Consider the following 11,241-nt stretch of genomic DNA (forward strand, 5'->3'; position numbering starts at 1 on the left):
TAGCGTTTCTTCTCCAGATGTGCCGATGCACCTGCAACATGCCCAATGTATAACCTCAGAACTGATCAACAGCTGGTGGAAAGGAGCCCTTTCCACCAGGGAGCAATTGGGAAAGGGGAAAACCTCCTTGCATCCCAAGATGAAAGTGTAAATATGCTGGTGGAAATGTGTGCTTACTGGATCTCAGATTCCGACTGTTGTAGTCCAAATACAATTTTTGTACATTCTGGCAATAGGCAGTCGAACTTTTGCCCAGCCACTGTGTCTCATTTGGTGATGCCGCCATCTTTTTGTCTCCCATCGTTCTAATAGTTAGCGATTGGTAATGCTAGCTGGGGGATTCTGGGAGTTGTTTTCAAAATTTTCCAATATCAAGGGGATTGGGGTCTAGAAGAAAAAGTTTTACAATCTGGCTACATGTAGCCTTTAGGGCACTTTAACAAAAAAAAATCTCATTCATTTTTTCTGTGTGGAATCAGGATTTTATTTATTATTTGTTATTTATTAGCTACATTAATATGCCACTTTTCCTTCAATGAACTCAAATTTGCATTCATGGCTTTCCTCTTCCTCTGTCTTTATCCTCTCAATAGTCATGTGAAATAGGGAGGTTCAGAACTTGCACAGTGACTTTAAAAATAAAGGCAATGGATACTAAAGTAAACAGTTGCCATTATAGTCAGAACCTATTAAATGTAAGTCTTTGTGTACCCATTTCTCAAATGTAACTGAAATAGTTGCTTTTAGGAGGTTTGTTTTGTTAAGCATCTCGATACAGTCAAATGAGCTGGTACTTGAACCTTGTGGGATATTCCTCTTCCACCGCTTGTAATTTTGAAAAGTAAAATTAAAGTTTCAGTTACACTGCTAGGAGAAGGTACAACAAATTCTAAAATCCACAAAACAGTGATGCCTTTATCGGAACAACTAAAAAGCACAACATTCATGATGCAATCTTTTGAAGTTCCACAGGTGTTAAAAACTATACAGGAGAAGGAGAAGATGCTGTTAGAGTCACATATTTGTCTAAAGATGTTGCTTTTGTTGTCAGGTAGGATGGTCTGGAGGGATGTCAAGAGGCCACTCCCTTCTTTGGCTGGTAGGAACTAGGAAAAATAGGGCCCGAACAGACAGGCCAAAATAAAGCTGCTTCGAGTCACTTTGGAGGTATGCTGTTTAAATGATGCATGCATCCTAAGAGGCCAGAATCCATGCCAAAACTACGCTCCAGTCATATGGACTAGATCATGGCTTTGGTGCAACTTTGGGCCTCTTAAGATGTGTGTGTCCTTTAAAAAGCATACCTCCAAAGTGACCCAAAGCAGCTTTATTTTGGCCTGTCTGTTTGGGCCCATAGAGTCATAAAGGAGCTGTGCAAACCAGCTATTAAGGCCAGCCTGGGGGGCAGAGTCGGTGTGGAGTCAATGCAATGCACGCACTGACTTCGCTCCCATGGTGGTGAGATGCCGCACACTGCTCCACATGTTGCACGTTGTCATAGCACTCCTCTGCCACTACGTTTACATGATGAAGCCCCAAAGAAGCACCTTAAAGTGGCTCCATTTTCAACCCTGGAAAGGCCAGATTGGGGCTGTGAGGTGCGGTTGCTGCGGCCCCAATCTGGGGAAGATGGAGGCGGCTGCGGGCCACCCCTTCAGAGGCGGTCTGCACAGCCCCAAAATCCAAATAATCAAATATCAACTCCATTAAGAAGAGAAAAATTAGTTGCCTTGAGATCCAGCTGTATGTCTCTTGTGTGAGCTTACCAGCTTCTTTCGTAAACAGAAAACATTGAATTTCTCAAGAAGCATCTGTATTGTTGCATCTGGGGGGAAATAGGTGATGTATAGCTGAATGAAACTGTTCCTCTTTAAGTTACAAACATGGTTTAATTGAAGTATATCTTTGTCATATGATAGTAATGGGACTAATTTGAAGCAACCTGTTACATCCAAGCTCTGGTCTGGGTAGGAGAGATTGAGCAACAGGCTGAAACTTATCTGTTTCAGGGTCCACATAGTACTGGATCTCCTAAGCTGTATCCAAACAATTTAACCACTGGAGCACTTTGAATGTGGGCACAGCAGTAATTTCCATGAAGTGGAGGGAAAAGAGGAGGAAAACGGATGTGTGAGGAACAGTAGGTACTATAGCCATTGTCTAAGCTATTTTCTTAGGGCATGACAACTGCAATTACTCGTATAACATTAGTGCTCTTGCTGAAGTAAATGTCACAATTGCCAAGTTTGGAATAATAACCATGGATTCAACCATTTCTGGTGTGTGTGTGTGTGTGTGTGTAACCATTTAGTTTTTCTTTCTTTTTTTTTAATTTTTTATTATTAAAACAAACACATACAAAAATATGTATATATAAGGAAACATTACAATTGATTTCATCTATATACATCAGACAAACAAATAACAAATAACAAGTAAACAAATATATATATATATATATATATATATATATATATATATATATAAAAATAAAAAAAAAAAAAAAAAAACCCACATAAAATACCATTTAGTTTTTCAACTGAGTTGCAGGTTTATAGCATCATGTCAATACCATGCACTCTCTCTCTCTCTCTCTCTCTCTCTCTCTCTCTCTATATATATATATATATATATATATATATCCCAAAATCAAACCTTGTTTTTATATATGGGATACTTATTTATTACCCTAATGTATGTGTGTGTGGATACTGAGGGACCACTGTATATGACTGTGATAGAATGCACAAGTGTGATAGAATGTAAAAGGAGCATAATCCTCCCTAAGGCTGTTACTATGCAGTCCCACCTTCTTTCAGCCATTCTGCCAGCATATTTAGAATCATATGTTCAGTGATGGCATCTTCCACTAATGCATTCAAGACAACCCACTGACATATACATGTGTGTATGTATGTATGTGTGCCATTGGTAACTTGGCGGCCATGGCATGCATACATGTGCGTATGTCTGTGTGTGTTATGCTCACCAGTAACTAGTTTGGTATTCTGCTGGTGGACTGAGAGTAGTGGGCCTTTTGCTGATGGATCATTATTACAGGATGTTATCCTAAATAATAATAATAATAATAATAATAATAATAATAATAATAATAATAATACCTATGAGTCCCTAGTTTGTCTATTTGTTGAGTCCAGAGTGTATCCTAGGCAAACACTAAACTAGCAAGCCAGAAATCTATTGTATTTAAGTTGTGTTCATAGGAGATGTTGCAAAATCTGTCAGTAATCCTCGGCAAACACTAAGAGAAAGAAAGACAAGGAACTGAGGCCACCATCAAAGCAGAAGAGGTTTTATCCAGGGAGAAAGGAGGAAAAAAGCAATATGTTGTCCAAATGCCAGCTTTTCCTGTCTGAAATGTAAGCTGTAGCAGTAAACATTGAATGATGTTGATGGTTCAAGAAGCAGAGGGGGAAAAATCCATAGCAAAAATCAGCCCATTCTCTCTCTTTCTTTTTTAATTTCCATCTCACTCTTTAAGGCTTCCATCTGATATGATCCTCAGACTGCCTTTGTGGCTGGGGTTTTTAATCCTAATAGCCTATGGCGAAACATACAGCCCTAAACCCCATGCTTGGCAGAAGAGTGAAAGCAGTATTAATTTTTAAATGTGGATGTCCGTCAAATGCAATGCACCTGTCATTTCTTTATACCCGGAGTAGTCTATTAAGGATTTACTGCGGAGCTTTATTACCAGCTACATATTTTTATAAAGAAGCATTTCACTTCCATTTTATACTAACTCAGAGGTAGGATGTTTCAGTGTCTGAAGCTGGTGGCTGCTGTTGGGCACATGTGCTTCCAAAGTGCTATCTTTTCCCTGATAGAATTCAGTTCTCTAAAGATTGCAGTTCTTTCAGCTGCAGATATCAGAGAATTTCAACATACTCCGCAGATCCATGCAGGCTGAGTCTCCTTATCCAAACTGGATCCATGTGGATTTTGGAATATTTACAAATACATAATGAGAGATCTTGGAGATGGGTCCCAAGTCTAAACATGGAATCCATTTACATTTCATATACACCTGATAAATATACCCTGAAGGAAATTTTATACAGAATATTTTATTAATTTTGTACCTGAAATAAAGTTTGTGTACACTGAACCATTGGAAAGCAATGGTGTCACCATGTAGACAATTTTGGAGTTTAGAATATGTTAGATTTCAGAATTCTGGATAAGAAGTACTCAATCTGTGTAAGGTAATATGTAATTGTAGCATTGCAGACTGCAAGTATGTATGTGTGAGAGACAGAGATAGTTAGAACTGGATACCTGAAACTATTTGGCATTACATTTAGTTTTTCGCCTGAGTTGGAGGGATGTAGCATTCAGCAAGCGATAAAACATATTGTATGAATGTGCTGATATTGTCGCTCAGATCATGTTACTTGCCAGCAGTTTATTCCACTAGATGTGAAGGATGGTGGCTTGAATGTCAGTAGGGCAGTTAATCTGATTTGAGTTGTACTTTGGCTCCAAACTTTAAAGTAGATTTCCATGCTAAGCCTATCTCAAAAACAGATTTGACATTTTGAATAATTCCTTTAAACTTCAGTCGAAAACCCAGAGTGGAGTCACCGTTCCACTGATATAGAGTCACCATTCCACCACTAGCCTCCACTGAACATCCTAACCTTAAGATGGCTTTGTCGTCCATCAGACATCTGAAGGATATCCAAACTTATGCACTTCCCTAAGATTTTGCCTAGTATATGTCTTCTGGGACCATTCTCAGGTTTCTTTTCTGGATATATGTAGTTTCTTATATTTTATGCAGGACTGAATTGTATAGATGTGTACAACATCCACTGTGAAGAGAAGTCTAGTTTATCATCCTGAAAGCATGGCTTGCCCGCACCCTTCTCCTTATTGCAGTAGTGGCTCATGGACCAAGTCGGGTAGGGCACATCATTGGAAAGTTAAAGAGAGTTGTCTGCTTGTCCATCTGTGAGCAGCCTTTAATGCATTTCTGCTCCCAACCAGTTTCTATTATTGATTTCTTACACTATGTGTGCACTCCCCAACCCCAGCTGTCTGCTTTTTAATGCAAGATATTTTCTATGGGCTCAGACCTTGGCTTTGAATATATGACCCCAGTAAGAGAAATGTAGTCTGTGGTCATATCTGGTCTTGCAAATAGTTAATTCTCCTGGAGATGCACTGGAAATTATATCGGTGTAGGCTGGCTAATGTCTACAATGAATCACTTGAAGGTTTCTGCTGCTACCAATAGTATTCAGCTACTGATATGCTACTGCAAAAATCCACAAACAAAAGAATTTATACAAGCAGATTATCAGTTTTAGCAACAATATTGCACCACCAAATACATGCACATGTGAAGTAGCATGAGCAAAGTTTTCATAGGTCAATGTAAGACATCATCCCTGACAATAGTGTAGGTTTTTTTTACTTATTTAGTCATCATTACAAAACAAAATACAATACAAACATGGAAAAAGTATCTTTACTTAAAAATGTTTCTGCTTTATTGAATATCTAAATGAAAATATCCAATAACTAGGTCCACCGTCCTGTCATTTGTATTTCTGGAATGACACCTTCTCAAAGGATGCAAGACAGTAATGTAAAAGACGATACGCGGTACTCATTTTCCATATGTCCTTATGTTATATTGGACAGCATCTATGACAACAGTTCTCACATTTGCCCCAAAACTATCTAGTGATGATTAGACATGTACAAATAGCCCTGGCAAATTTTTAGTAGCATGTCAGATGCTGAAAGCGGTGGATTGTGGCAGACACCAAAGATAAGCTCAAGAACAACCTGTGAAGAAGCCACTCTGTTTTCCAGGGAGATTAAAATGTTAAATATCTACTGCAGAGTCCACTGGATGTGCACAGATGGTTGTATAAACAGATCTTGCAGCAGTTCAACTTAGTTAAAAATGCCACTTTGTTTTCCACATCGACATAGATCCAAATGCTAGGTTTGTCTGTTGGGTTATAGCAAACCTCTCCAATGTATGTTTTGCATACAGCTCCTTTCCCTGTTAGGAAAGAAAGTACTCAGGCCAAACCTGATGATCTGGTAGGTTTGTGTTGTTTATGGATGATTCCCAGAGTGCTCTTGATAATGCTATAATATTGGTCTTTGAATGGACTTTAAGTGGCACATATATGAGATGAATTAGTTGATTGTGAAGGCATTTACATTTAGGTGCATTTAGGTCAGAGCTAGCAAGGTCCAGCAGTTAGCATCTGGAGAGAGAGAGAGCAGAAAAGTGAAAAGTGTGGAGAAGCAGGAGGAACAGAGTTTGGAGGTGGTTCCCACAGTGAATCATTGGTGAGACCATGAAAGTGTTGAAGATAAAGTTATATACCAAGCTCCCAAAGATTACCTGGTTTGTATTACCAGAAGAAACCTGTGCAACTCATTGTTCCAGTCAGTGGCACAAAGACTAAGGCAATAGTACATCAAAGTCAAAGTCTCTTTTTTGAATCTTATGATAACCAAAACAACTTTTCTCTGTATCATGTCGGGTAGAATGTAACAGTTAGATTCAAGATGCTCTTGAACCAGTAAGTGTTCTTTGCCCCTGCCTTCATATTTTCTATACCCGTATCTAACTCAAGATTGTTTTTCCAAACAAGAATCAGAAGTCTTGTTTGTAACTCTTATAACTTACAACCAACCCAGGGATACCACAGAGAACAATTTCACTTTTCCCCCCAGGAGGCAGTCTGGGTTAGCTAACAGGTCATTCTCATCTCTTCTGTCTCAGATGCCCCATTGGCCCCAATTTCAGAGCCATCTTCAGACAAATCAAGATAGTTCTCTTTTCCAGGCCCCTTCACTTTTTCATAAACAACTGACCTTATCATTCTTGGGGGGAAACATAGATGGTCTTTCATGGGAATAGCAGACTTTGATCTGCATACAGGATTTCCCCATAGGGTTCCGCCTGCAACAGACAACAAAGCCAGTGATCCTATGGCCTAAACAACAGCAGCTCTTCTGAAGGGTTTTTTCCCTCCCACTGACACTACTGGCTTCTTAGCAGGAACCAACTACAGTGTCTCTGAAAGAAATCAGTAGCAATAGGAGGCTGGAAAGATCTCAAATAACACTTTCTCTCTTTTTTTCAGGTTTTCCACATTATGGGTAGTTTCAGCATGGGGTTTCATACCTGAGAATCAAAACACATTACTAGAACAATCAGGAGGTAAAGGTTCCCCCCCCCCCCAAAGTGTTTGGACTGGTTTATCCAATGTAGAACATCCCTTTCAGTTCAGGGTTGTGGAAGTGGAGCTGCTCATGGAGTGCCATTGCAAATGCACATTACACATGGATGTGTATTTTACATTGCACATTTATATGCATTGGGGCTTGTGAATGGATATGCATATACATTTTGTTGTGCATTCAGTTACTCATTTGTTGCCTTCGTTCAGTTTCTCATATTGCCATTCAGCACAAGGTTTGCATTGCATGATTAAATGAGTAAATCTGCATGCAGAAAATGTAACCCTGAGGCCGCATGTTGGCCATTGTGTCTCACTAGAGAAACCTGCATCATGTCATTTATTTTAGCCCAGCCACTTCTGTCTCCCTTGCTCCCCATCAGAAACAATTAAGACTAGTACCGACTTTGAGTTGGCTGCAAGAGGCACGATTCTCTTTGTTTCCCATTCTTCTCTTCCCCACTATACGCACAAATGACCACTTCTCTTCTCCATTGGCATCCACCCTTGTGGCCCTTGGTGCCCAGTGATCAGACATCTCAAACTAAGAAAAAGCCTTAATGTGAAGTGAATCCCGGATCACAAATAGTTTTTACACTGTGAAGAAAATTGGTGCCGAATGATCCCCACACAAAGCAGAAAACTTTCATTTCCTGCGGACAGGGTGGAATTGACTTTTATATTAAGACTTCAGAAGGAGCACTACCCTGGAGTAATTTCACCGCTGTCAGGCTATGTTGACATCTACATTAACCTCTGGGCTGTGGATTTTACAGCAAAGCTCATTGTGATGCTTAGAGGATGTGTGTGTGTGTGGGGGGGGAGCTCTTGTAAAACAGGAGCTCCATCTTTCCACCCTCCAGAAAGAAAAAGAAAAGCCATAGCCTGTTGCCCAAAAGAGTGAAAAGATGGGCCTGCTGAAGGAAACACAGTTTGCTTATCCAAATGTGCAAGTACTTCCTTGTGCTCTCCTCCGCTTCTCTTCTTTCTTCTCATATTCTTTCCTCCTTACATTTTGATGGACAGGGCAAGCAGGAATAGGAAGAGCATAGAATAGGAATAAGTATGCTATTTGGCAGTTGGAGTCTTTCAAGGTGACAGCAATGTCCTCTGTATCCAAAAGGCAAGCAATCATATCTATGGCTATATAACACCTTTATTACCAATCCAGTTTCTGCCTCCCTTGAATTTTTCAGGGAAAGGTTTCTACCAACCCTGAACCAATTGAGAATGTTTAGTTTTTCACACTTGTCCATTGCACCATTTTCACCCTTCGGTGGTTTTTTCTCTTCTGCGGCTGCTTTCCAGTCAATTAGGGAATGATTGACTGGAATCACTATCTGGAATCTATCTGGAATGAATGTGCTGAAGTCACGATGGTATAAAGCTGACCATGTTTTTGCTGCATGCTGGCATTATTTAGGGCAAGTAGTTCTGCCTGAGGGTAAAGCTGGTGCTTGGATTGAGCGTACATCTGATTAGCAATGTGACTGGAAGACAAATCATTTCAGCACAATGGTTCCTTGAGCGGGAAATTTGGTCCCCCTTTAGAAATCTATGGAAACTTGCCAAAAGGAGAGACATATTGTTAATGAAAAGGTTTGCGGAGATTGCCTCCTTTCTTGTTTAAACCCACCCATAAGTGTTATGCACAATTAACATACTTTCATAAGAGCTTATGCAATGCATGCACCACTTTCCCTCACAGATCCATTGCTAACATTCCCAAGACTGTGGCTTTTTCCCCCCGTCTGAATTTCTAATTGCTTTTTGCTTCAGGGATGGAAATATAAAGTTTGCTAATCTATTTGTCACATCAAAATAAATATGCATGCACACACATACTGCTTGGCACTGTATGGCATTCATTCAGCCTGTTGAGACTGTCATGTGGATATTTAAATGAAGAGGTATTGTGGCTTTACTCTGAATGTCCCTCTCCATATCAGCTCCATGAAATCCCCAGCTTTCCTGTGTTTACTAAGAAGGTTTGAAGGAGCTTCCTGCTAGAAAGCAGAGGAAGAAGAGTCTCAAACTGTGGCACAAGCCAATGTTATCGCACAGAAAGCCATGGTTTTACCCACAAATATAGTCCTCTTTGCAAATATAGTTTTAACTATGATGATGAAGCCCTATCACCTTATGATTTACGGTGCTCCCCCCAAACCTACTTTTTCTGGGCATTTTGGAAAATGTTGTCATTAAGACTAATTCCAAATGCAATTGACACTGCATTTGTATTTGTGCATTAATATTCGTATTTATTTCCTTGCATTATTGCCACTTTAAAATGTTATTTCATTTTAAACGTTTTATAGTGTTTAGCACACCACACTATAAAATGTTATTTTAAAGTAAGATGTCCTTCTACTGAAATCAGTGTTATTATAGAGAAGTGGTTTCCAGTGCACTGAAACCGATGTGTCTCAGATCTTTTAAAAAATGTTGCTGTTATTGTTGTTGTTCTTGTTGTTGTTGTGTACCTTGTAGTCATTTCCAACCTATAGCAACCCTAAGGCAAACCTATCATGGGTTTTTCTTGGCAAGATTTGTTCAGAGGGAATTTGCCTTTGTCTTCCTCTGAGGCTGAGATAGTATGACAGGCCCAAAGTCACTCAGTGGGTTTCCATGATCAAGCGGGGATTCAAACCCTCATCCCCAGAGATGTTGTCCAATGCTTGATCCACTATGCCATGCTGCTACTGAGTCCTAAACATGCTGCCTTGAGATCTGTTTCTGGGCTCAGCAGTATTTTCATGAAATCTAATCCTTGAAATGTCTCAGAGACTCTTGCATAGATATATCGAAAGGCTGCATCTCAGATTTAGTTATATGAATAGACCTATTCCCTGTCTTTTATCATCTCTAAGGGTTTTTGAAATGGAAGCGTGGACAGAAACAGAGAGACTTACTACACCCCTGGTTTATGTATACACAAAGTGGAGGCATATATTTCTGGAATGGTATACAGTAGTCAACTGTGCCATTTCCCAGGCTGAAGGCAGGTGATTCTATTTTAAAATACTCTCACATGTCAACAAACATTAAAAACCCTCCATTCAAACAAAAGAAAGGGACTATACATGTCAGAAAGACAGGCTGCATGTTCTTTGCTTGTTTTTTTTTTCATGTGGGGGAACATTCAGAAATAAAGGAGACAGCAGGAGCAATCTGAGTGAGAACCATCATTTTACATGCTTAACATTGTTGCTTTGGCAGCCCATTTCTGAGGTTATGAGAAGATAGAGAAGGCTTGCAAATAACAGTGGGTGAAAAACCCCTGGGCTGGAAAGTGAGGGAAGAGATCAGAAAATTCACCCTGCAGTTGGTTGGTTTGTTGTTGTGTTTCTTTCATTTTTGTTTGTTTGTTTGCTTGCTACAACCATCCATGTTTGAGGCAACCCAATAGGCAAGGTCAGGGATAGCAATACTTTTGATGGCTGCTAGCAGATAACTATGATCTCCCTCCCACTTAGCCTTTTCTATATAGCCATATTCAAGATGGTTTGGGGAGGGGGGGACCACTATTGTTTGCTTGCTTACATTGTTTTCCTTCCTTCCTTCCTTCCTTCCTTCCTTCCTGCCTTCCGTCCTTCCTTCCTCCCTCCCTCCCTCCCTTTTGTCTATCCATCTAATGGAAAACCCCTTAAAATGATGCTATGGATTGCCTAGACAAACTGTCAGTAGCTGCTTAAAGGAGCACCAGACTGCTACCTTTCAAAAAAAACCCAAAATGTCCCCAAATCTCCCTCATTTTGTTTCACCATTTGTCAACAGAAACTAGGAGTCGCCCATGTTGTGTTTTATAAGTTCTTTTGCTTTCTCAAGACAGTCGAATGCAACTCAGGACCCATGCATAATATGCAAAGTCACCTGTAGCAATCCAAGGACAGAATGCATTTCACACTTGAGGCATGGCGCATGAAAGATGGGTCTAATTAATGCAGTTTGGTTTTGGGAAAGCCATAGCTCCATTATGCTAAACAAACACTTTCACGCATCAGAA

This window comes from Sceloporus undulatus, chromosome 6 (assembly GCF_019175285.1).
Source record: "Sceloporus undulatus isolate JIND9_A2432 ecotype Alabama chromosome 6, SceUnd_v1.1, whole genome shotgun sequence".
Taxonomy (NCBI): domain Eukaryota; kingdom Metazoa; phylum Chordata; class Lepidosauria; order Squamata; family Phrynosomatidae; genus Sceloporus; species Sceloporus undulatus.